The sequence below is a fragment of the Orcinus orca genome, chromosome 15 (assembly GCF_937001465.1).
Source record: "Orcinus orca chromosome 15, mOrcOrc1.1, whole genome shotgun sequence".
NCBI classification, from domain to species: domain Eukaryota; kingdom Metazoa; phylum Chordata; class Mammalia; order Artiodactyla; family Delphinidae; genus Orcinus; species Orcinus orca.
In genome coordinates this window covers 29,085,429-29,109,570 of record NC_064573.1, presented here as the reverse complement: position 1 = coordinate 29,109,570, position 24,142 = coordinate 29,085,429, and positions in this window count along the sequence as shown.

The window sequence follows — 24,142 nt, the reverse complement described above, 5'->3', positions numbered from 1 at the left end:
CTGTTGGTGGGACTATAAATTGGTGCATCCACTACAGAATACAATAGTATGGAGATACCTCAGAAAACTAAAAATAGGACTGTTTTATGATCCAGCAATTCCACTCCTGGGTACATTCTGAAGAAAACAAATGCACTAATTCAAAAAGATGCATGCACCTCAATGTTCATAGCAGCATTATTTATGATAGTCAAGATATGGAAGCATCCTAAGTGTCCATCCACAGATGAATGAATAAAGACATGGTATTTACCTATTAATGTTAATGTATTCTTTAACTTCATTCATTTTTTATGGCTGAATAGTATTCCATTGTGTATGTATATATGTATGTGTATATAGGTAGCTTCATCTGTGGATGAATTTACCTATATACACATACCAGAACTTCTATTTAATTTTAGAGACCATTTCTAAAATATAATTTTCTTCAACTTATTCTCTATAATATGTAAGATTTAACCAAATTAAAGGGCTATCTCTATTCCAAAAATATCTCATATTGCAAAGCTTTTGAAGAAGCAAGTAACAGAATTTTGGATAGTCTAAATTTGAGAATAATATCTTGGACTTAACTGAGGTTATTTGTGATTGGTTTCACTATATTTCAACCAGCAAGTAATGCAAGTGGTATTCTGGCGATCCAGGATACATTACTGCACAAGTGGATGGCTCCCCATTGCTCTCTTTCCCCTCAAAGAGGGAAGCCCAACCATTTGAGACCTTTTTAACCTGTAGTAAGGAAGGAATGCACCAAGTCAATGCAAATAGTGGGCTCATTTCCACTTATGTAGTTTTAAGATGAGGGCAAAAGGAAGAGAATAAGCACCTCAGCCCAGATCATGCAGACCTGATATCCAGGTTAGGAATTCATAATTTCTTGTTAAACTAATTTATATAGCATACTTTTATTTCAAAAATCAGAATCACAGTTTCAGCGTATCAGGTTCAACCATGACTTACCACAATGTACCCCTAGGTAGAAGTCATAAATAGGGATCATCTCTTAATCTCAACACATTTCTAACATGTTCCAGTGATATATATTGGCATTACCTCTTCAAAATGATAGCATCACACTTGTATTATGTATTCTAAAGTATTAAAATGCCAAAAATAAAACAACAGATAATATTATTAATGTAAATGTAAGTTCCCCTACTGCCAAAAATCAACAACAGAAACTCAACAAATCATCCAGAAATATTCTGTTTGGTATAAATCTCCCCAGATGAACCTATCAGTTGGTTTCAGCCAGTGTTTAGTTGCAAATGGCTCCTGAAACAAGTGTTATTGATCTTTCAATTCTTAAGTCTACCAGAGAACATAAATGCATTTCACTGTTTACTCCTCAGTTTAAGTTATTTGTATTTGGACTGTCCCCTGCAGGCAATTTTTAAAGCATACACAGTTCACTAAACTCACTGTGAAGAACAAACTGTTAAGCATTTCAAGCCACCTATGGGGACTATCACCACAAATCTCAGGTTGAAAATTCTAGCTGATCAACAACACTACCACCCAGAATAGCAGCATTTAGCCAGGGTAACCACACAATTAATTCTTCTGTTTCAGCCAGGCAATATCATATTCTCTAGAGAAATAGAATTTGCCAAAGTATTTTACCCACTTTTCAGCAATTTTTACTCCTTCTGTCTCTCTTACACATTTTGTGTTTCTGGTTCCTTTGAAATCCCTTTTCCTGTTATTCCACATCTCTCAACTCCTGATGTCTTACTATTGTTGTGATGACAGCTCACAGTTGTTTAAAGCTATCTTCTGCAACAGAATATAGAAAATTAATTTGAAATCCCTATTAATTCTGAGAAAATCCCTATTTGATATAGGAGATAAATGAAGCAGGAGCTGAAGTGACTGACTCAAGTTGGTGCCATAAGAAGCACAAGCTACCCTGGTCCCAAAAGATCTTTGATGAGGAGGAGACAACCAAGGCACAGGGTCTCAGGGAACCAGATCCCAATATTGCCTCACTACCTATTTAATCTCCCTGAGGTTTTTTTCTCTTAAGAAAAATGGTACTAATTCTTGCCTGCCCACTTCATACAAATATATTTAAATATAATAAGTGTAAATAGAAAAAAAATTTGGAGACCTTACTATTTGTAGGCATAACACACAAGAAAGTTAAAATGATTTTCAAAGTGTTTTTCTATGTTCAGGATAAAATCTCAGAGCATTTGCAAGCAGAAACATACTAAAGAACAAGGAGAGTCCATTGTCTCCTTCACATGTATCCACTTTGTGACACAATTAATTGGAAATATACATATTTTTAATGCAAAAAAGCAACTATCCTTTCAAAACAATTTGCTTAAAAAAAAAAAAGCACAATTTTCTTGCTGTTGAAACCAATTGCCTGTAACAATTTGTCCTCTGGCTGGACAGAGCCTTGCAGAGGAAGCAGACCAACTTCTTTCTTTTTTAGGAGCATAGATATAAGAAATGATTTGGAATGTATAAATGGTACAAAGGTCTTATAATGTGTCCCATCTGAGCACCTATGGGTCTGTTCAGAAATACTTTATTTCTTTGTCTAATATTGTTTCCCTTCCTAGTCACAGACACAAAAGGAAGCCTATCTTGAACCTTCATCTCATATTTTTGAGAAAAATGAAAACTTCATTCATGGGCCTAGATGTTTGCAACTATACCAAATCTGAAACACTGTATGAAATAGAAAATGTAGGTAAGGAAACACAAAGATAACCACATGTCTTCCTCATTTATTATCATGTTATTAGCTATTTAATAATAATCAAACTTTTTTCTAAGTCTCCTTTCAATAATTTATTTGGAAAAATACTGCCTATACCAAGCCCTAAGTATGTCCTTAGCCCTAAATATTATCACAACTTCTAACTTAAGAGAAACATAACTATGACTACCAAAAAAAAAAAGCAAATACAATGTTGACACTCTAAATATCCCTAAGATTATATAGATATTATGTAAAGAAGTTTTTCTTAATATCAGTGTAATTAATTAAAGCCTTAAAGTCACTTGGTGCACTAAAATGTCATATAACAATAACTACTGCCCCAGGGCTTCCCTGGTGGCTCAGTGGTTGAGAGTCCGCCTGCCGATGCAGGGGACAAAGGTTCATGCCCGGTCCGGGAAGATCCCACATGCTGCGGAGCGGTTAAGCCCGTGACACATGGCCGCTGAGCCTGAGCATCCGGTGCCTGTGCTCTGCAACGGGAGAGGCCACAACAGTGAGAGGCCAGCATACCACAAAAAAAAAAAAAAACTACTGCCCCAAATGAAAACAAAATAATACAAAGCTAAATAGATGTCTTTATTAACAGAAATAAATTAGTTTATAGAAATAAGTATGGGTAATCTTTCCAAATGAAATGAAGATCTAATAGAATATTGCCAAAAACAGTACTTGTTACAATGAAGCTTAAGGGTAAGGAAACTCATCAGCAACATGAGGGAAAGATCTGGCATACCAAGGCAGACTACAAAGCCTGTTAGTCTGATGCCTACCATAAGCATGGTAAGAGTGAATCCTCCCTGATATGTTTTTTTGAACCCTACGTTTCCTAATCATTGGAGGCTGTTTGATACAGGTTGGAGAATAGTTGATATGATCTAACTTAATGGAGAGCAGGCCAAGAGAAAGAAGAAGAATGCCTATATTAGCTGTAGGAAAATAAAATCAACAGACTCCCAGTGATTTCAGATTATTCAAAGAGGCTTTGAGCCGAAGGTCTATAGACAGAAGAAATCCCAGGTCTCATTCAAGACTTAGAAAACATTCACTTAAGTTGATGATGGTTGTCCATCTGTCTAATAAACATTCTGATTTTGAAAAATGGCAAATTGGAAAAGAAAAAGAATCAATTTCTAACCTCAGTAAAAGCAAAGTAAGCTCAACAACAGCAAAAAACTAAGTTATTGACTGTAAAATGTACTTCTTAAAATATAAAGTCCTGTATATTTGAAGTTTTAGTGTTGAAGTGAATAATAAAATACACCTTACAAGTGGAAAACTATTTTGTAACTTATTTTTAAGAGAAATGTGGTTGGGCTAAGTGTGTTATTAACCACAGCTTTTTAAAAAAACAGCTCACACTTTTTCTCTTAGCTTTCAAGACATTCTTTTTTTTTATGTCTTCACATAAAAAATGTACTTCTTGTGCTTTAACCTTCTGGGGGAGGAAATCTAGTTTGAAGAAGTTCAGACTCAATCTTCTAGAGTAGTGTGTTTACTATAGAGCAATTGCCCACCATTTGCATGGACAAACTATATAGTTACTTTCTCCTCTAAAAGTTTTAACATCTTGATGCGGGTGTCATGAAACATGTTTGAAGAATTCAGCTCAAGAAAAATATTTAGAATCAAAACCACAATGAACTATAACTAAATCTCCTATGGGCCCAATATGACATATGTTGAGTCTTACTGACATTGTTAGAAATTTGGGGAAATGTTTTCTTCCTCTTTTCTTAAAAGACTTAAATATTTCAGGGCTGTAAGAGACCTCAAAATTAAATTGTTACAGATGACAAACTTGAGAGTCACAGAGTTGCAGTGACTTCCACAAAATTACATGTCTACCAACTGGGCTTGAGTCCAGCCTTCTGATTTCCTGGCCAAAGCATTTCCACTAAACCATACCAACACTACTACCACATTTTAACCATGTTTTTTTTTCCTTTTAGTATACTATGTGTATGTATGTGAATGTTGTGTGTTGTATATGCATAATACATTAATGTTTTTAGATCCCAGATGGATTTTACAGATATTACAGTCTACCACTTAATTCTGCCTGCCATATTGAACAACAGGTAGAAGGTAATTCAAGTTTGAGAACTAATTCTAAGTTTAGGAACAAATCAGGAGACTATCCAGATCCAGAAATTTTCTGGTAGTTAGGTCATAAGGACTTAAGGCAGCAGCAGTAAAATAACAAAGCAAAAAATTGGTCAAAGCCCACAGAAGGTAGAGAAGATCAAGTCCAGTAAAAGAAGTGCAAAGAGCAAAACTTGAGTCAGAGTACACCTTACAGATATACACTTTACAGTAGTATATTTGCTTTATATTTTAAGGCATTCCAAATTCACTTCTAGTAATATTTGCACAGATTCTCTGTAAGATAAATTGGTAGTTACTAGTGTCCTTATTTTATAGGTGAAATAAAATGAGAGCATAGCATATCTAGGTTTTGTCTGTGGTCACACAATGAGCTTGTGCTGGCAATCCAAGTGTCGTGACTCCTGGCTTAAGGTGCTTTTCAGTCCAGTACATTATCTTCCTTATTAAATGAAACCAAGCTAGAAAGTACTGAAACTAATGTGCCATAATAAATCAGGAAGTCAATGATGAAAACCCTTGAGCTTACAAAATGCTTTTATTCCATTAAGCTGACCTAAGAGTAGAGGGAGAAATACCTCTTTTAAAAAAAAAAAGAAAAGAAAAAGAATGAAAGAAATCCTTAGAACCAGTTTTCATGAAAATCCACAGAAGTGTTGTGTTGTGTCTCCATTCTCTCTTTTCTAGACACTTCCCTCACCATAGTCTTCAGATAACTCTGGTATCAAATACTCTGCTTCTCTCTCACAAAAGGTGGAGGAAGTAATTTCCTTCTAGGGCAGGACAACTGCAAGATAAGCCTAATATATTATTGTCTGTGAAAGCGATGAGTCATGCAAAGTATGGGTCTATTGGTCAAAAGACACAGAAATTGACTTACAGGGACCCTCACTGGCCAAATGTGGGACAATAGATCCATCAAAATAATAATAACAATAACACCAAGAACTCCAATGAATTGGAACACATCAAAAAATGAAAAATTTATGAATTCATGATTAGGAAAAAAGCTTATTTGTCAATGTTGTAGTTTTCTCAGACACCAACTTATTATTCTGAAAAAATTTTTTAAAGGAAAAAATGCATGTACCTTGTATAGATTTTATTTCACTACAACCAAAGAGGTGATAAGGGCAAGTTTTTGTTTGAAGGAGAAATATATCTTATACATGAAGGATTGATAAATCATTTGTTCATCCCTAATGAAACAATGGATCCATGTAACAATCATGAAAGTCTACTAAACTCCTTGAGTGAAAGTATTATTGGGAACTTCATAAAAAGTGGATTGTGCTTATATGATTTGAACACCTTGATCAATCTTAATGTTACCAAAGGTAGGACCATCAGACATTTTGCATCTCTTGATACAATGAAATAAGAAGCACACAGTACCACTTACATCTTATTCTTGCTAGAAAGATAAATAACCTTTAACCTGACTAAGCCTTTAGATTTAACTGACAGTTTTCAGGAAAGCCAGACACTAGAGAAACATGTGAATTGATACCACAAGGATAAAGTTAGTCAAATGTTAAATGGAAAATCTTATAGGACAAATGACCCAGATTTTCAAATGAATAAATAGCATCAGAAAGAAAAGAATAAAGAGAGTCTGTTTTAGCTCATTACAGACTAAAATGGACTTCAGAGGGATATCAAACAATTACAATGCATAAAATTTATTTGGACTAAGATTCAAAGACATTTTCATGAGAACACGGAAAAATTTAACACAGAATTTTATTGGGTGATTTTAAGGTATTATTTTTAAATGTCTTAATTTTATTTTATTTATTAAGATAAGATATTTAAGTTGAGTTTTTTTTTTAAACCTAATCTGAGGATCAAGATGGCAGAGAAGGAAAATGCTGAGCTCACCTCGCCCCATGAATATATCAAAACTACAGCTACATATAGAGCAACTCTCATTGAGAATGACCTGAAGACAAGCAGAACAATCTCTTCTACAATTAAGGCTATGAAGAAAGAACCACATGGAGTCTGATACGAGGAGAGGATGCATACCTCTAGTGAACGACCCAGAAGGGGTGGAGGTATAACAGTTTCAAGGATTCTTCTTAAAGAGCAAGCAGTTCAAGCTCCATATTAGCCACCACAGCCCTGGGGTACAGCACAGGGAAGACAAAGCCTCCATAGCAGGTTTTAAAACCAGTGGGGCTTACTAAAGAGCTGTAAGAAACTGAGACTCTGCTCTTGAAGAACACAGGCACAGATATAATTCTTCCTAGTTCCAGCACAGAGGCAGCATATTGAAAACTGCCTGGTGCTCTGCCTGGCCTGCCAAGACCAACTCAGCATACACCCCAGCCTACAATGGACTCCTGCTCTGCATTGCTCCTTGCTAAGGTGGAGACTGCCATTGAAAATGCAAGGGTGCACACCAGGGAAAGACTGGAGTCAATGTGGGCCCCAGCCCTGCCTCTAGACAGGGTGGAGCCCTGAAGCCATCTCAGAAATGGAACCCTAACTTCTTGAGTTTGGCCATGCCCCCAACCAAGGTGGAGACTGCTACTGTGCAAGGGGGAAGCCTGCCTTCTTCAGGGCTCCTGCTCCAATCCTTTTGATACCAGTCTCACCTCTCAATAGGTCAGTGACTTCCATTGAGCCTAGGAGAAGCTCCCACTTGCACCTGGCTCTAGCTGTAGCCCCTCTGCTTCCAGCTCTAACTCCCACCAAGGTGGCTGCTGCAAGCAAACCTTGGGAGAAGATACAACCCATGCTCACATCAGACCTAGCTTTCCCACCAAAGCCACTAGGCACATGCAGACTGCATAAGGATGCTCCCACACAAGATCACACCTTAAAGACCAGGAGAGGTAACTTTTGCCTAATTTCATAGAGACAAAGAGAGTAAAACAAAATGAAAAGACAGAAGAATATGTTTCAAATGAAAGAACAAGAATGAAAAAAACCTAATGAAATGGATAATTTACTTGATAAGAGTTCAAAGCAACAGTAATAAATATGCCAACTGAAATCAGGGAAAGAATAGAGGAACACAGTGAAAACATCAACAAAGACCTAAAAAGTTAAAAGAATGAATCAGAGCTGAAGAACACAGTAACTAAAATGAAAAATACACTAGAATGAATTCACAACAGATTAGGTGTTAGAGAAGAAGACATGAGTGATCTGGAAATAGAATAATGAAAATCACCCAATCAGAACTACAAAAAGAAAAATAAATTTTAAAAAATGAGGATAGTTTAAGGGACTTCTGAGACAACATCAATCACACTAATATTTATGTTATAAGGGTCTCAGGAGAAGAGAGAAAGAAAGGGGTAGAAAACATATTTGATAAAATTATGGCTGAAAATGTCTCTAACCTGAAAAATGAGACCCATATCCAGATCCATAAATCACAAAGAGTATCAAACAAGATGAATTCAAAGAGAACAACATCAAGCCATATCATAATTAAAACGGCAAAAGTTAAAGACAATTTTAAAGGCATCAGGAAAAAAAACAAAGAGTGACATACCCTCATAAGGCTATCAACCAATTTTTGAGCAAAAAAAATTGCATGTCAGAAGGGAAAGGCATAATATATTTAGAGTGAAGAGGGAAAACCCTGCAACCTAGGATACTCTATCTGGCAAGGTTATCATACAGAATTGAAGGAGTGATAGAGCTTCCCAGACAAGCTAAAACTAAAAGAGTTCATCACCACTAAACTGACCTTATAAGAAATGTTAATTGGTCTTCTAAAATTGAAAAGAAAAGGCTATAAAAAGAAATAAGAAAATATAGGAAGGGAAAAATCTCACTGGTAAAGGCAAAAATATAGTAAAGGTAGTGGATCAACCACTTAAATAAGCTAGCATGAAGGTTAAAAAACGAAAACTGTAGAATCAACTATAACTGCAATAAGCAGTTAAGAGATAGACATGAAGATATAAAATATGACATCAGGGCTTCCCTGGTGGCTCAGTGGTTGAGAGTCCACCTGCCGATGCAGGGGACACGGGTTTGCGCCCTGGTCCAGGAAGATCCCACATGCCGCAGAGCAGCTGGGCCCGTGAGCCATGGCCACTGAGCCTGCATGTCTGGAGCCTGTGCTCTGCAGCAGGAGAGGCCACAACAGTGAGAGACCCGCATACCACAAAAAAAAAATAAAAAGACATCAAAATGTGGCAATGAGAGGAGCAAAAACACGTAGATGGGGCTTCCCTGGTGGTGCAGTGGTTGAGAGTCCGCCTGCCGATACAGGGGATATGGGTTCATGCCCTGGTCCGGGAAGATCCCACGTGCCATGGAGCAGCTGGGCCTGTGAGCCATGGCCGCTGAGCCTGCGCATCCAGAGCCTATGCTCTGCAACGGGAGAGGCCACAACAGTGAGAGGCCTGCGTACAGCAAACAAAACAAAACAAAACAAAACAAAACAAAACAAAAACACGTAGATCTTTTAGAATGCCTTTGGACATAAATGACTATCAGTTTAAAACAAGCAAGTATATAGTTTGACATATATGAACTTCATGGTAACTACAAATCAAAAACTTACAATAGGAGGACCAGTGTGGGAGTGGAGAGACAGCTTCTGGAGTGTGATGCTCTGGAGTTTGGAGATACACCAGAAATACATCTACACGTGGAAGAACTCCTGCAGAACACCTACTGAACACTGGCAGAAGACCACAGACCTCCCAAAAGGCAAGAAACTCCCCACGTACCTGGGCAGGGCAAAAGAAAAAAGAATAAACAGAGACAAAAGGATAAGGATGGGACCTGCACCAGTGGGAGGGAAGTGTGAAGGAGGAAAGGTTTCCACACACTAGGAAGCCCCTTCGCAGGTGGAGACTATGGGTGGTGGAGGGGGGGGAAGCTTCGGAGCTGCGGAGGAGAGCACAGCAACAGGGGTGCGGAGGGCAAAGCGGAGAGATTCTCGCACAGAGGATAGGTGCCAACCGACACTCAACAGCCCGAGAGGCTTGTCTGCTCACACGCTGGGGCAGGCAGGGGCTGGGAGCTGAGGCTCAGGTTTCGGTCGGAGCACAGGGAGAGGACAGGGGTTGGCGGGTGTGAACACAGCCTGAAGGGGGTTATTGCACGACGGCTAGCCGGGAGGAGTCCGGGGAAAAGTCTGGAATTGACAAAGGGCAAGAGACTTTTTCTTCCCTCTTTGTTTCCTGGTACATGAGGAGAGGGGATTAAGAGTGCTGCTTAAAGGAGTTCCAGAGACGGGCACGAGCTGCGGCTAAAAGCACGGACCCCAGAGACGTGCATGAGACGCTAAGACTGCTGCTGCCGCCACCAAGAAGCCTGTGTGCGAGCACATGTCACTATCCACACCCGCCTTCCGGGGAGCATGTGCAATCCGCCACTGCCAGGATCCCGGGATCCAGGGACAACTTCCCTGGGAGAACGCATGGCTCGCCTCAGGCTGGGGAAACGTCCCGCCAGCCTCTGCCGCTGCAGGCTCACCCTGCACTACATGTCCCTCCCTCCACCCAGCCTGAGTGAGCCAGAGTCCCCGAAGCAGCTGCTCCTTTAACCCCGTCCTGTCTGAGTGAAGAGCAGACGCCCTCTGGTGACCTACACACAGAGGCGGGGCCAAATCCAAAACTGAGCCCCTGGGAGCTGTGAGAACAAAGAAGAGAAAGGGAAATCTCTCCCAGCAGCCTCAGAAGCAGCAGATTAAAGATCCACAGTCAACTTGATGTACCTTGCATCTGTGGAATACCTGAATAGACAACGAATCATCCCAAACTGAGGGGGTGGACTTTGACAGCAGGATTTATGACTTTTTCCCCTTTCCTCTTTTTGTGAATGTGTATGTGTATGCTTCTGGGTGAGATTTTGTCTGTATAGCTTTGCTTCCACTATTTGTCCTTGGCTTCTATTTGTCCGTTTTTGTTTTTAAAAAATTTTTTTTCTTAATAATTACTTTTTATTTTAATAACTTTACTTTACTTTATCTTCTTTCTTTCCTTCCTTCCCTGCTTTAGACAACGAATCATCCCAAATTGAGGAGGACTTTGAGAGCAAGATTTACGATTCTTTCCCCTTTTCCTCTTTTTGTGAGTGTGTATGTGTATGCTTCTGTGTGAGATTTTGTCTGTATAGTTTTGCTTCCACCATTTGTCCTAGGGTTCTATCCATCCGTTTTTTTTTTTCTTAATAATTTTTTATTTTAATAACTTTATTATATTTTATTTTACTTTATCTCCTTTCTATCTTTTTTCCTTCCTTCCCTTCATACTTCCTCCCTCTCTCACTCCCTCCATTCTTTCTTTCCTTCTTTCTTACTTATTTTCTTTCTTTCTTCCTTTCTTTTCACTTTTTCTCCCTTTTATTCTGAGCCATGAGGATGAAAGGTTCTTGGTGCTGCAGCCAGGAGTCAGTGCTGTGCCTCTGAGGTGGGAGAGCCAACTTCAGGACACTGGTCAACAAGAGATCTCCCAGCTACACATAATATCAAATGGTGAAAATCTCCCAGATATCTCCATCTCAACATCAGCACCCAGCTTCACTCAAAGACCAGCAAGCTATAGTGCTGAACACCCTATGCCAAACAAATAGCAAGACAGGAACACAACACCACCCATTAGCAGAGAGGCAGCGTAAAATCATAATAAGTCCACAGACACCCCAAAACACACCAACAAACGTGGACCTGCCCACCAGAAATACAAGATCCAGCCTCATCCACCAGAACACAGGCACTAGTCCCCTCCACCAGGAAGCCTACACAACCCACTGAAACAACCGTAGCCACTGGGGACAGATACCAAAAACAACAGGAACTACGAACCTGCAGCCTGCAAAAAGGAGACCCCAAACACAATAAGATAAGCAAAATGAGAAGACAGAAAAACACACCGCAGATGAAGGAGCAAGATAAAAACCCAGCAGACCTAACAAATGAAGAGGAAATAGGCAGTCTACCTGGAATAGATTTCAGAATAATGATAGTAAAGATGGTCCAAAATCTTGGAAATAGAATAGACAAAATGCAAGAAACATTTACCAAGGACCTAGAAGAACTAAAGATGAAACAAACAACGATGAACAACACAATAAATGAAATTAAAAATACTCTAGATGGGATCAATAGCAGAATAACTGAGGCAGAAGAATGGATAAGTGACCTGGAAGATAAAGTAGTGGAAATAACTACTGAAGAGCAGAATAAAGAAAAAAAGAATGAAAAGTACTGAAGACAGTCTCAGAGACTTCTGGGACAATATTAAATGCACCAACATTAGAATTATAGGGGTTACAGAAGAAGAAGAGAAAAAGAAAGGGACTGAGAAAATATTTGAAGCGATTATAGTTGAAAACTTCCCTAATATGGGAAAGGAAATAGTTAATCAAGTCCAGGAAGCACAGAGATCCCCATACAGGATGAATCCAGGGAGAAATACGTCAAGACATTTATTAATCAAACTGTGAAAAATTAAATACAAAGACAACATATTTAAAGCAGCAAGGGAAAAACAACAAATAACACACAAGGGAAAACCTGCAACCAAGATTACTCTAAATAGCAAGGAACTCATTCAGATTTCATGGAGAAATTAAAACCTTTACAGACAAGCAAAAGCTGAGAGAATTCAGCACCACCAAACCAGCTTTACAACAAATGCTAAACGATCTTCTCTAGGCAAGAAACACAAGAGAAGGAAAAGACCTACAATAACGAACCCAAAACAATTTAGAAAATGGGAATAGGAACATACATATCGATAATTACCTTAAATGTAAATGGACTAAATGCTCCCACCAAAAGACACAGATTGGCTGAATGGATACAAAAACAAGACCCATATATATGCTGTCTACAAGAGACCCACTTCAGAGCTAGAGACACATACAGACTGAAAGGATTGGGATGGAAAAAGATATTCCATGCAAATGGAAACCAAAAGAAAGCTGGAGTAGCAATTCTCATATTAGACAAAATAGACTTTAAAATAAAGACTATTAGAAACGACAAAGAAGGACACTACATAAAGATCAAGGGATCAATCCAAGAAGAAGATGTAACAATTGTATATAGTTATTCACCCAACATAGGAGCACCTCAATACAGAAGGCAAATGCTAACAGCCATAAAAGGTTAAATCGACAGCAAAACAAACATAGTATGGGACTTTAACACCCCACTTTCACTAATAGACAGATCATTCAAAATGAAAATAAATAAGGAATCACAAGTTTTAAATGACACATTAAACAAGACGGACTTAATTGATATTTATAGGACAGTCCATCCAAAAACAATAGTACACACATTTTTCTCAAGTGCTCATGGAACATTCTTCAGGATAGATCATATCTTGGGTCACAAATCAAGCCTTGGTAAATTTAAGAAAATTGAAATTGTATCAAGTGTCTTACCGACCACAACGCTATGAAACTAGATATCAATTACAGGAAAAGATCTGTAAAAAATACAAACACATGGAGGCTAAACAATACACTACTTAATAATGAAGTGATCACTGAATAAATCAAAGAGGAAATTAAAAAATACCTAGAAACAAATGACAATGGAGACATGACAACCCAATACCTATGGGATGCAGCAAAAGCAGTTCTAAGAGCAAAGTTTATAGCAATACAATCCTACCTTAAGAAACAGGAAACATCTCGAATAAACAACCTAACCTTGCACCTAAAGCAATTAGAGAAAGAAGAAGAAAAAAAATGCAAAGTTAGCAGAAGGAAAGAAATCATAAAAATCAGATCAGAAATAAATGAAAAACAAATGAGGGAAAAGATAGCAAAGATCAATAACACTTAAAGCTGGTTCTTTGAGAAGATAAACCAGGTTGATAAACCATTAGCCAGACTCACCAAGAAAAAAAGGGAGAAGACTCCAATCAATAGAATTAGAAATGAAAAAGGAGAAATAACAACTGACACTGGAGATATACAAAATATCATGAGAGATTACTACAAGCAACTCTATGCCAATAAAATGAACAACCTGGAAGAAATGGACAAATTCTTAGCAATGCACAACCTGCCAAGACTGAATCAGGAAGAAATAGAAAATATGAGCAGACCAATCACAAGCACTGAAATTGAAACTGTGATTAAAAATCTTCCAACAAACAAAAGCCCAGGACCAGATGGCTTCACAGGTGAATTCTATCAAACACTTAGAGAAGAGCTAACACCTATCCTTCTCAAACTCTTCCAAAATATAGCAGAGGGAGGAACACTCCAAAACTATTTCTACGAGGCCACTATCACCTTGATACCAAAACCAGACAAGGATTTCACAAGAAAGCAAACTACAGGCCAATATTACTGATGAACATACATGGAAAAATTCTCAACAAAATACCCGCTAACAGAATCCAACAGCACATTAAAAGGATCATACACCATGATCAAGTGGGGTTTATTCCTGGAATGCAAGGATTCTTCAATATATGCAAATCAATCAATGTGATAAACCATACTAACAAACTGAAGGAGAAAAAACATATGATAATCTCAATAGATGGAGAGATAGCTTTTGACAAAATTCAACACGGATTTATGTTAAAAACCCTGCAGAAAGTAGACATAGAGGGATCTTTCCTCAACATAATAAAGGCCATATATGACAAACCCACAGCCAATATTGTCCTCAATGGTGAAAAACTGAAACCATTTCCACTAAGATCAGGAACAAGACAAGGTTGCCCACTCTCATCACTCTTATTCAACATAGTTTTGGAAGTTTTAGCCACAGCAATTAGAGAAGAAAGGAAATAAAAGGAATCCAAGTTGGAAAAGAAGTAAAGCTGTCACTCTTTGCAGATGACATGACACTATACATAGAGAATCCTAAAGATGCTATCAGAAAACTACTAGAGCTAATCAACGAATTTGGTAAAGTGGCAGGATACAAAATTAATGCACAGAATTCTCTGGCATTCCTCTGTGCTAATGATGAAAAATCTGAAATTGAAATCAAGAAAACACTCCCATTTACCATTGCAACAAAAAGAATGAAATATCTAGGAATAAACCTACCTAAGGAGACAAAAGACCTGTATGCAGAAAATTATGACACTGATGAAAGAAATTAAAGATGATACAAATAAATGGAGAGATATACCATGTTCTTGAATTGGAAGATCAATATTGTGAAAATGACTCTACTACCCAAAGCAACCTACAGATTCAGTGCAATCCCTATCAAACTACAACTGGCATTTTTCACAGAACTAGAACAAAAAATTTCACAATTTGTATGTAAACACAAAAGACCCCGAAGGGCCAAAGCAATCTTGAGAATGAAAAACGGAGCTGGAGGAATTAGGCTCCCTGACTTCAGACTACACTACAAAGCTACAATAATCAAGACAGTAAGGTACTGGCACAAAAACAGAAAGATAGATCAGTGGAACAGGATAGAAAACCCAGAGATAAACTGACGCACATTTGGTCACCTTATCTTTGATAATGGAGGCAAGAATGTACAGTGGAGAAGGGACAGCCTCTTCAATAAGTGGTGCTGGGAAAACTGGACAGGTACATGTAAAAGTATGAGATTAGATCACTCCCTAACACCATACACAAAAATAAGCTCAAAATGGATTAAAGACCTAAATGTAAGGCCAGAAACTATCTAACTCTTAGAGGAAAACATAGGCAGAACACTCTATGACCTAAATCACAGCAAGATCCTTTTTGACCCACCTCCTAGAGTAATGGAAACAAAAAGAAAAATAAACAAATGTGACTTAATGAAACTTCAAAGCCTTTGCACAGCAAAGGAAACCATAAACAAGACCAAAAGACAACCCTCAGAATGGGAGAAAATATTTGCAAATGAAGCAACTGACAAAGGATTAATCTCCAAAATTTACAGGCAGCTCAGGCAGCTCAATAACAAAAAAAAACAAACAACCCATTCCAAAATGGGCAGAAGACATAAATAGACATTTCTCCAAAGAAGATATACAGACTGCCAACAAACACATGAAAGAATGCTCAACATCATTAATCATCAGAGAAATGCAAATCAAAACTACAATGAAATATCATCTCACACCAGTCAGAATGGCCATCATCAGAAAGTTAGAAACAATAAATGCTGGAGAGGGTGTGGAGAAAAGGGAACACTCTTGCACTGCTGGTGGGAATGTGAATTGGTACAGCCACTATGGAGAACAGTATGGAGGTTCCTTAAAAAACTACAAATAGAACTACCATATGACCCAGCGATCCCACTACTGGGCATATACCCTAAGAATACCATAGTTCAAAAAGAGTCATGTACCAAAATGTTCATTGCATCTCTATTCACAATAGCATGGAGTTGGAAACAACCTAAGTGTCCATCATCAGATGAATGGATAAAGAAGATGTGGCACATATATACAATGAAGTATTACTCAGCCATAAAAAGAAACAAAATTGAGCTATTTGTAATGAGGTGGATAGACCTAGAGTCTGTCATACAGAGTGAACTAAGTCAGAAAGAGACAGAAAAATACCGTATGCTAACACATATATATGGTATTTAAGGAAAAAAAGTCATGAAGAACCTAGGGGTAAGACAGGAATAAAGACACAGACCTACTAGAGAATGGACTTGTGGATATGGGGACATATGGGGACATATGGGGACAAGTCTCGCTGTGACAAAGCGAGAGAGTGGCATGGACATATATACACTATCAAATGTAATGTAGATAGTAATGGGAAGCAGCCACATAGCACAGCGAGATCAGCTTGGTGCTTTGTGACCACCTGTAGGGGTGGGATAAGGAGGGTGGTAGGGAGGGAGAAGCAAGAGGGAAGAGATATGGGAACATATGTATATGTATAACTGATTCACTTTGATAGAAAGCAGAAACGAACACACCATTTTAAAGCAATTATACTCTAATAAAGAAGTAAAAGAAAAAACTTACAAAATTAAAATAAACTCAAACATAACACTAAAAAGAATTTATCAAACTACAAGGGAAGCATTAAAGGAAAAGAAAAGAATGGAGATGAACAACATGAACAACGAGGAAACAAGTAGCAAAAAGGCAGTAAGTGCATATCTATCAATAATAACTTTACATGTTAGTGGACCAAATGCTCCAATCAAAAGATATAGAGTGGCTAGTTGAATTAAAAAACAAGACTGTTCTCTATGCTGCCTTCAAGAGACTCAATTCAGATCTTAAGATACACACATACTAAAAGAGAGGATAGAAAAATATATTCCATGCAAATAGAAATTAAAAGAAAGCTGGAGTAGCAATATTCATATTAGACATAGTAGACTTTAAAAAAAGTCTATAATAAAAGAAAAGGAAGCACATTATATAATAATAAAGGGGACAATCTAAGAAGAAGATATAATATTCATAAACATATATGCACCTGATATAGGAGCACCTAAATATATAGAGCAAATATTAACAGACATAAAGGGAGAAATTGACAATAATACAATAGTAGTAGGGGCCTCTAATACCCCACTTAGGGCAATTAATAAATCATCAAGAAAGAAGATCACTAAGGAAACACTGACCTTAACTGACACATTAAACTAGATGTAGTTAATAGATATCCGCTGATCATTCCATCCAAAAATATAAGAATACACATTCTTTTCAAGTGCTCATGTACCATTCTCAAGGACAGATCACATGTTATGCCACAGAACAAATCTCAATAAAGTTAAGAAGACTGAAATCTTATCAAGCTTCTTTTCTGAACACAATAATATGAATTTAGAAGCCAATTACAGGAAGAAAAATGAGAAAAACACAAATACATGGAGAGTAAACAACTTGCTACTAAAATACCAATGAGTCAATGAAGAGATCATAGAGGAAATCAGAAAATACCTTGAGACAAATGAAAATAAAAACTCTACTTTCCAAAACCTAAGGAATGCAGCAGAAGCAGCTCTAAGGGGAAATATATAATGATAAAGACCTACCTCAAGAAACAAGAAAAACCTCAAGCAACCTAGCTTTCCATCTAAAGGTATTAGAAGAAGAAGAACAAAGTCCAAAGTCAGCAAAAGGAAGGGAATAATAAAAAATTAGAGTGTAAAGAAAATAGACACCGAAGGGGAAAAAAAGAAAAAGAAAAGATCAATGAAACCAAGAGCTGGCTTTTGAAAAGATAAACAAACTTGATAAACCTTTAGCCAGGCTCATTAAGAAAAAAAGAAGACCCAAATAAACAAAAGTAGAGATAAAAGAGAAATAACAACCAATATCACACCAATACAAACAATTATAAAATAATGCAACAACCTGTTATACACCATCAAATTGGACAACCTAGAAGAAATAGATGAATTCCCAGAGCATACATTTTTTCTTTCTTCCAAGACTGAAAGGAAGAAATAGATAATCTGAACAGACAAATTACTACCACTGAAATTGAATCAGTAATCAAAAAACTCCCCCCAAAAAAAGTTCAGGACTGGAAAGTACACAGTGGAATTCTACCAAACATTTAAAGAAGAGTTAATGCCTAGCTCTTTCAAATTATTCCAAAAATTAAAAAGGAGGGAACACTCCCAAACTTATTCTACAAGGCCAGCATTACCCTGATACCAAAATCAGAGAAAAACACTACAAAAAAAAAAATTACAGGCCAATATCTCTGATGATAGATGCAAAAATCCTCAACAAAATAGTATCAAACTGAATTCAACAATACATAAAAAGGATCATACATCATGTTGAAGTAGGATTTATTCCAGGGATGTAATGATGATCCAATATTTGCAAATCAATCAATGCAATACATCACATTAACAAACTAAAAAATAATCACATTAACAAAACCACATGATCATCTCAGATGCAGAAATAATATCTGACAAAATTTAATATCCATTCATGGTAAAAAAATCTCAACAAAGTTAGTATAGAGGGAACATATCTCAACATAATAAAGGCCATTTAATGACAAGCCCACAGCTAATATCATACTCAATGGTGAAAAGCTGAAAGCTTTTCTTTTAAGATCAGGAAAAAGACAAGTATACACACTCTTGCCATTTCTATTTTATGCAGTATTATAAATCCTGGCCAAAACAATCAGACCAGAAAAAGAAATAAATGACATCCAAATTAAAACAGGTAAAGGAAAACTGTCACTATTCACAGATGACATGATACTATATATAGAAATCCCTAAACACTACACCAAAAAACTATTGGAACTAGTAAATCAATTCAGTACAGTTGCAGGATACAAGATTAAGATACAAAAATATTTTGCTTTTCTATAAACTAATAATGAGCTATCTGAAAGAGAAATCAAGAAAACAATTCCATTTATAATCACATCAAAAAGAATAAAATACCTAGGAATAAACTTAATCAAGGTGGTGAAAAAATTACACTCTGAAAACTATGAGATATTGATGAATGAAATTGAAGATCATACAAATAAATAAAAAGATACCCCATGTTCAGTGGTTGGAAAATTAATATTTTTTAAATGTTTATACTACCAGAGCAATCTATAGATTTAATGCAATCCCTATCAAAAGACCCACGACATTTTCCACAAAACTAAAACAAATGATACTAAAATCTGTATGGTACCACAAAAGACCCTGAATATCCAAAGCAATCTTGGGAAAAAAGGAACAAAGCCAGATATATCATGCTTCCTGACTTCAGACTATACTACAAAGCTACAGTAATCAAAACAAATATAACAAAACAGAAACTGACTCACATATACAAACTAGTGGTTACTAGTGGAGAGACAGGTGGGAGAGGGGCAACATAGGTGAAGGAGATTAAGAAGCACAAATTACTGGGTATAAAATAAATAAGATACAGGGAGAGATTGGTGCAAGATGGCAGAGTATAGGACGTGCTCTCATTCCCTCTTGCAAGAACACTGGAATCATGACTAACTGCTGAACTATCATCAACAGGAAGACACTGGAACACACCAGAAAAGATACCCCAATCCAAAGACAAAGGAGAAGCCACAATGAGACAGTAGGAGAGGCACAATAACAATAAAATCAAATTCCATAACTGCTGGGTGGGTGACCCACAAACTGGAGAACACTTACACCACAGAAATCCACCCACTGGAGTGAAGATTCTGAGCCCCACATCAGGCTTCTGAATCTGGGGGTCTGGCATTGGGAGGAGGAATTCCTAGAGAATCAGACTTTGAAATCTAGCAGGATTTGATGGCAGGACTTTGACAGGAATGTGGGAAACAGACTCTCCACTCTCGTAGGGCACACACAAAGTACTGTGTGCATCGGGACCCAGGGGAAGGAGCAGTGACCCCATAGAGACTGAACCAGACCTACCTGCTAGTGTTGGGGGTTCTACTGCAGAGGCAGAGGGTGGTTCTGTCTCACTGTGAGGACAAGGACACTGGCAGCAGAAGTTCTGGGAAGTACTCCTTGGCATGAGCCCTCCCAGAGTCTGCCATTAGCACCATCAAAGAGCCAGGGTAGGCTCCAGTGTTGGGTTGCCTCAGGCCAAACAACCAACTGGGAGGGAACCCAGCCACACCCATCAAGAGGCAAGTGGAATAAAGTTTTACTGAGCTCTGCCTACCAGAGCAACAGCCAGCTCTACCCACTACCAGTCCCTCCCATCAGGAAACTTGCACAAGCCTCTTAAATAGCCTCATCCACCAGAAGGCAGACAGCAGAAGCAAGAGTAACTACAGTCCTGCAGCTTGTGGAACAAAAAACACATTCATAGAAAGATAGACAAGATGAAAATGCAGAGGGCTATGTACCAGATGAAGGAACAAGATAAAACCCCAGAAAAACAACTAAATGAAGTGGAGATTGGCAACCTTCCAGGAAAAGAATTCAGAATAATGATAGTGAACATGATACAGGACCTCAGAAAAAGAATGGAGGCAAAGATCGAGAAGATGCAAGAAATGTTTAACAAAGACCTAGAAGAATTAAAGAACAAAACAAGAGAGATGAACAATATAATACTGCAATGAAAAATACACGAGAAGGAATCAATAGCAGAATAACTGAGGCAGAAGAACAGATAAGTGACCTGGAAGACAGAATGGTGGAATTCATTGCTGCAGAACAAAATAAAGAAAAAAGAATGAAAAGAAATGAAGACAGCCTAAGAGACATCTGGGACAACAGTAAAGGCAACAACATTCGCATTATAGGGGTCCCAGAAGGAGAAGAGAGATAGAAAGGACCCAAGAAAATATTTGAAGAGATTATAGTCGAAAATTTCCCTAACATGGGAAAGGAAATAGCCACCCAAGTGCAGGGAGCACATAGAGTACCATACAGGATAAACCCAAGGAGAAACATGCTGAGACACATAGTAATAAAATTGGCAAAAATTAAAGACAAAGAAAAATTACTGAAATCAGCAAGGGAAAAATGACAAATAACATACAAGAGAAATCCCATAAGGTTAACAACTGATTTCTCAACAGAAACTCTACAAGCCAGACAGAGTGGCATGATATATTTAAAGTGATGAAAGGGAAGAACCTACAACCAAGATTACTCTACCTTGCAAGGATCTCATTCAGATTCGATGGAGAAATCAAAAGCTTTACAGAAAAGCAAAAGGTAAGAGAATTCAGCATCACCAAACCAGCTCTACAACAAAAGCTAAAGGAACTTCTCTAAGTGGGAAACACAAGAGAAGAAAAACACCTACCAAACAAACCCAAAACGATTAAGAAAATGGTAATAGGAACATACATATCAATAATTACCTTAAACGTGAATGGATTAAATGCTCCAACCAAAAGACACATGCTTGCTGAATGGGTACGGAAACAAGACCAATATATATGCTGTGTACAGGAGACCCACCTCAGATCTAGGGACACAAACAGACTGAAAGTGAGGGAATGGAAAAAGATATTCCATGCAAATGGAAATCAAAAGAAAGCTGGAGTAGCAATACTCATATCAGATAAAATAGACTTTAAAATAAAGAATGTTACAAGAGACAAGGAAGGACACTACATAATGATCAAGGGATCAATCCAAGAAGAAGATATAACAATTATAAATACATATGCATCCTACGTAGGAGCACCTCAAAACATAAGGTAACTGCTGACAGCTATAAAAGGGGAAATCAACAGTGACACAATAATAGTGGGGGACTTTAACACCTCACATACACCAATTGAAAGATCATCCAAACAGAAAATTAGTAAGGAAAAAAAAGCTTCAAATTACACAATAGACCAGATAGATTTAATTGATATTTAAAGGACATTCCATCCAAACCCAGCAGATTTAACTTTATTCTTAAGTGTGCACAGAACTTTCTCCAGGATAGATCACATCTTGGGTCACAAATCAAGCCTCAGTAAATGTAAGAAAATTGAAATCATATCATGCATCTTTTCTGATCACAACACTCTGAGATTAGAAATCAATTACAGGGAAAAAAACGTAAAAAACACAAATACATGGAGGTTAAACAATATGTTACTAAATAAACAAGAGATCACTGAAGAAATCAAAGAGGAAGTCAAAAAATACCTAGAGACAAATGACAATGAAAATATGATGATCCAAAACCTATGGGATACAGCAAAAGCAGTTCTAGGGGGAAGTATATAGCTATACAAACCTACCTCATGAAACAAGAAAAATCTCAAATAAACAATCTAACCTTACACCTAAAGGAATTAGAGAAAGAAGAATAAACAAAACCCAAAGTTAACAGAAGGGAAGAAATCATAAAGATGTGAGCAGAAATAAATGAAATAGACACAAAGAAAACAATAGCAAAGGTCAATAAAACTAAAAGCTGGCTCTTTGTGAATATAAACAAAATTGATAAACCATTAGCCAGACTCATCAAGAAAAAGAGGGAGAGGACTTAAATCAATAAAATTAGAAATGAAAAAGGAGAAGTTACAACAGACATTGCAGAAATACAAAGCATCTTAAGAGACAACTACAAGTAACTCTATGCCAATAAAATGGACAACCTGGAAGAAATGGAAAAATTCTTAGAAATGTATAACCTCCCAAGACTGAACCAGGAAGAAATAGAAAATATGAACAGACCAATCACAAATAATGAAATTAAAACTGTGATTAAAAATATTCCAATAAACAAAAGTCCAGGACCAGAAACCTTCACAGGTGAATTCTATCAAACACTTAGAGAAGAGCTAACACCCATCTTTCTCAAACTCTTCCAAAAAATTGCAGAAGAAGGAACACCCCCAAAATCATTCTATGAGGCCACCATCACCCTGACACCAAAATGAGACAAAGATACTACAAAAAAATAAAAAATTACAGACCAATATCACTGATGAGTATAGACTCAAAATTCCTCAACAAAATACTAGCAAAGAGAATCCAACAACACATTAAAAGGATTGTACTCCGTGATCAAGTGGGATTTGTCCCAGGGATGAAAGGATTCTTCAATATACACAAATCAATCAATGTGATACACCATATTAACAAATTGAAGGATAAAAACCATATGATCATCTCAATAGATGCAAAAAAAGATTTTGACAAAATTCAACACATATTTATGATAAAAACTCTCCAGAAAGTGGGCATAGAGGAAACATACCTGAATATAATAAAGGCCATATATGACAAACCCACAGCAAACATCATTTTTAATGGTGAAAAACTGAAAGCATTTCCTCTAAGATGAGGAACAAGACAAGGATGTCCACTCTCACCACTACTATTCAACGTGGTTTTGGAAGTCCTAGCCACAACAATCAGAGAAGAAAAAGGAATAAAAGGAACCCAAATTGGAAAAGAAGAAACAAAACTGTCACTGTTTGCAGATGACATGATACTATACATAGAGAATCCTAAAGATGCCACCAGAAAACTACTAGAGTTAATCAGCTAATCTGGTAAAATTGCAGGATACAAAATTAATGCACAGAAATCTCTTTAATTCCTATACACTAATGATGAAAAATCTGAATGAGAAATTAAGGAAACAGTCCCATTTACCACTGCAAGAAAAGAATAAAATACCTAGAAATAAACCTGCCTAAGGAGACAAAAGACCTGTATGCAGAAAACTATAAGACACTGGTGAAAGAAATTAAAGATGATACTAACAGATGGAGAGATATACCATGTTCTTGGATTGGAAGAATCAGTATTGTGAAAATGACTATACTACTCAAAGCAATCTACAGATTCAAAGCAATCCTTATCAAATTACCAATGGCATTTTTTATGGAACTCGAACAAAAAGTCTTAAAATTTGTATGGAGACACAAAAGACCCTGAATAGCCAAAGAGGCCTTGAGGGAAAAAAACAGAGGTGGAGGAATCAGACGCTCTGACTTCAGACTATACTACAAAGC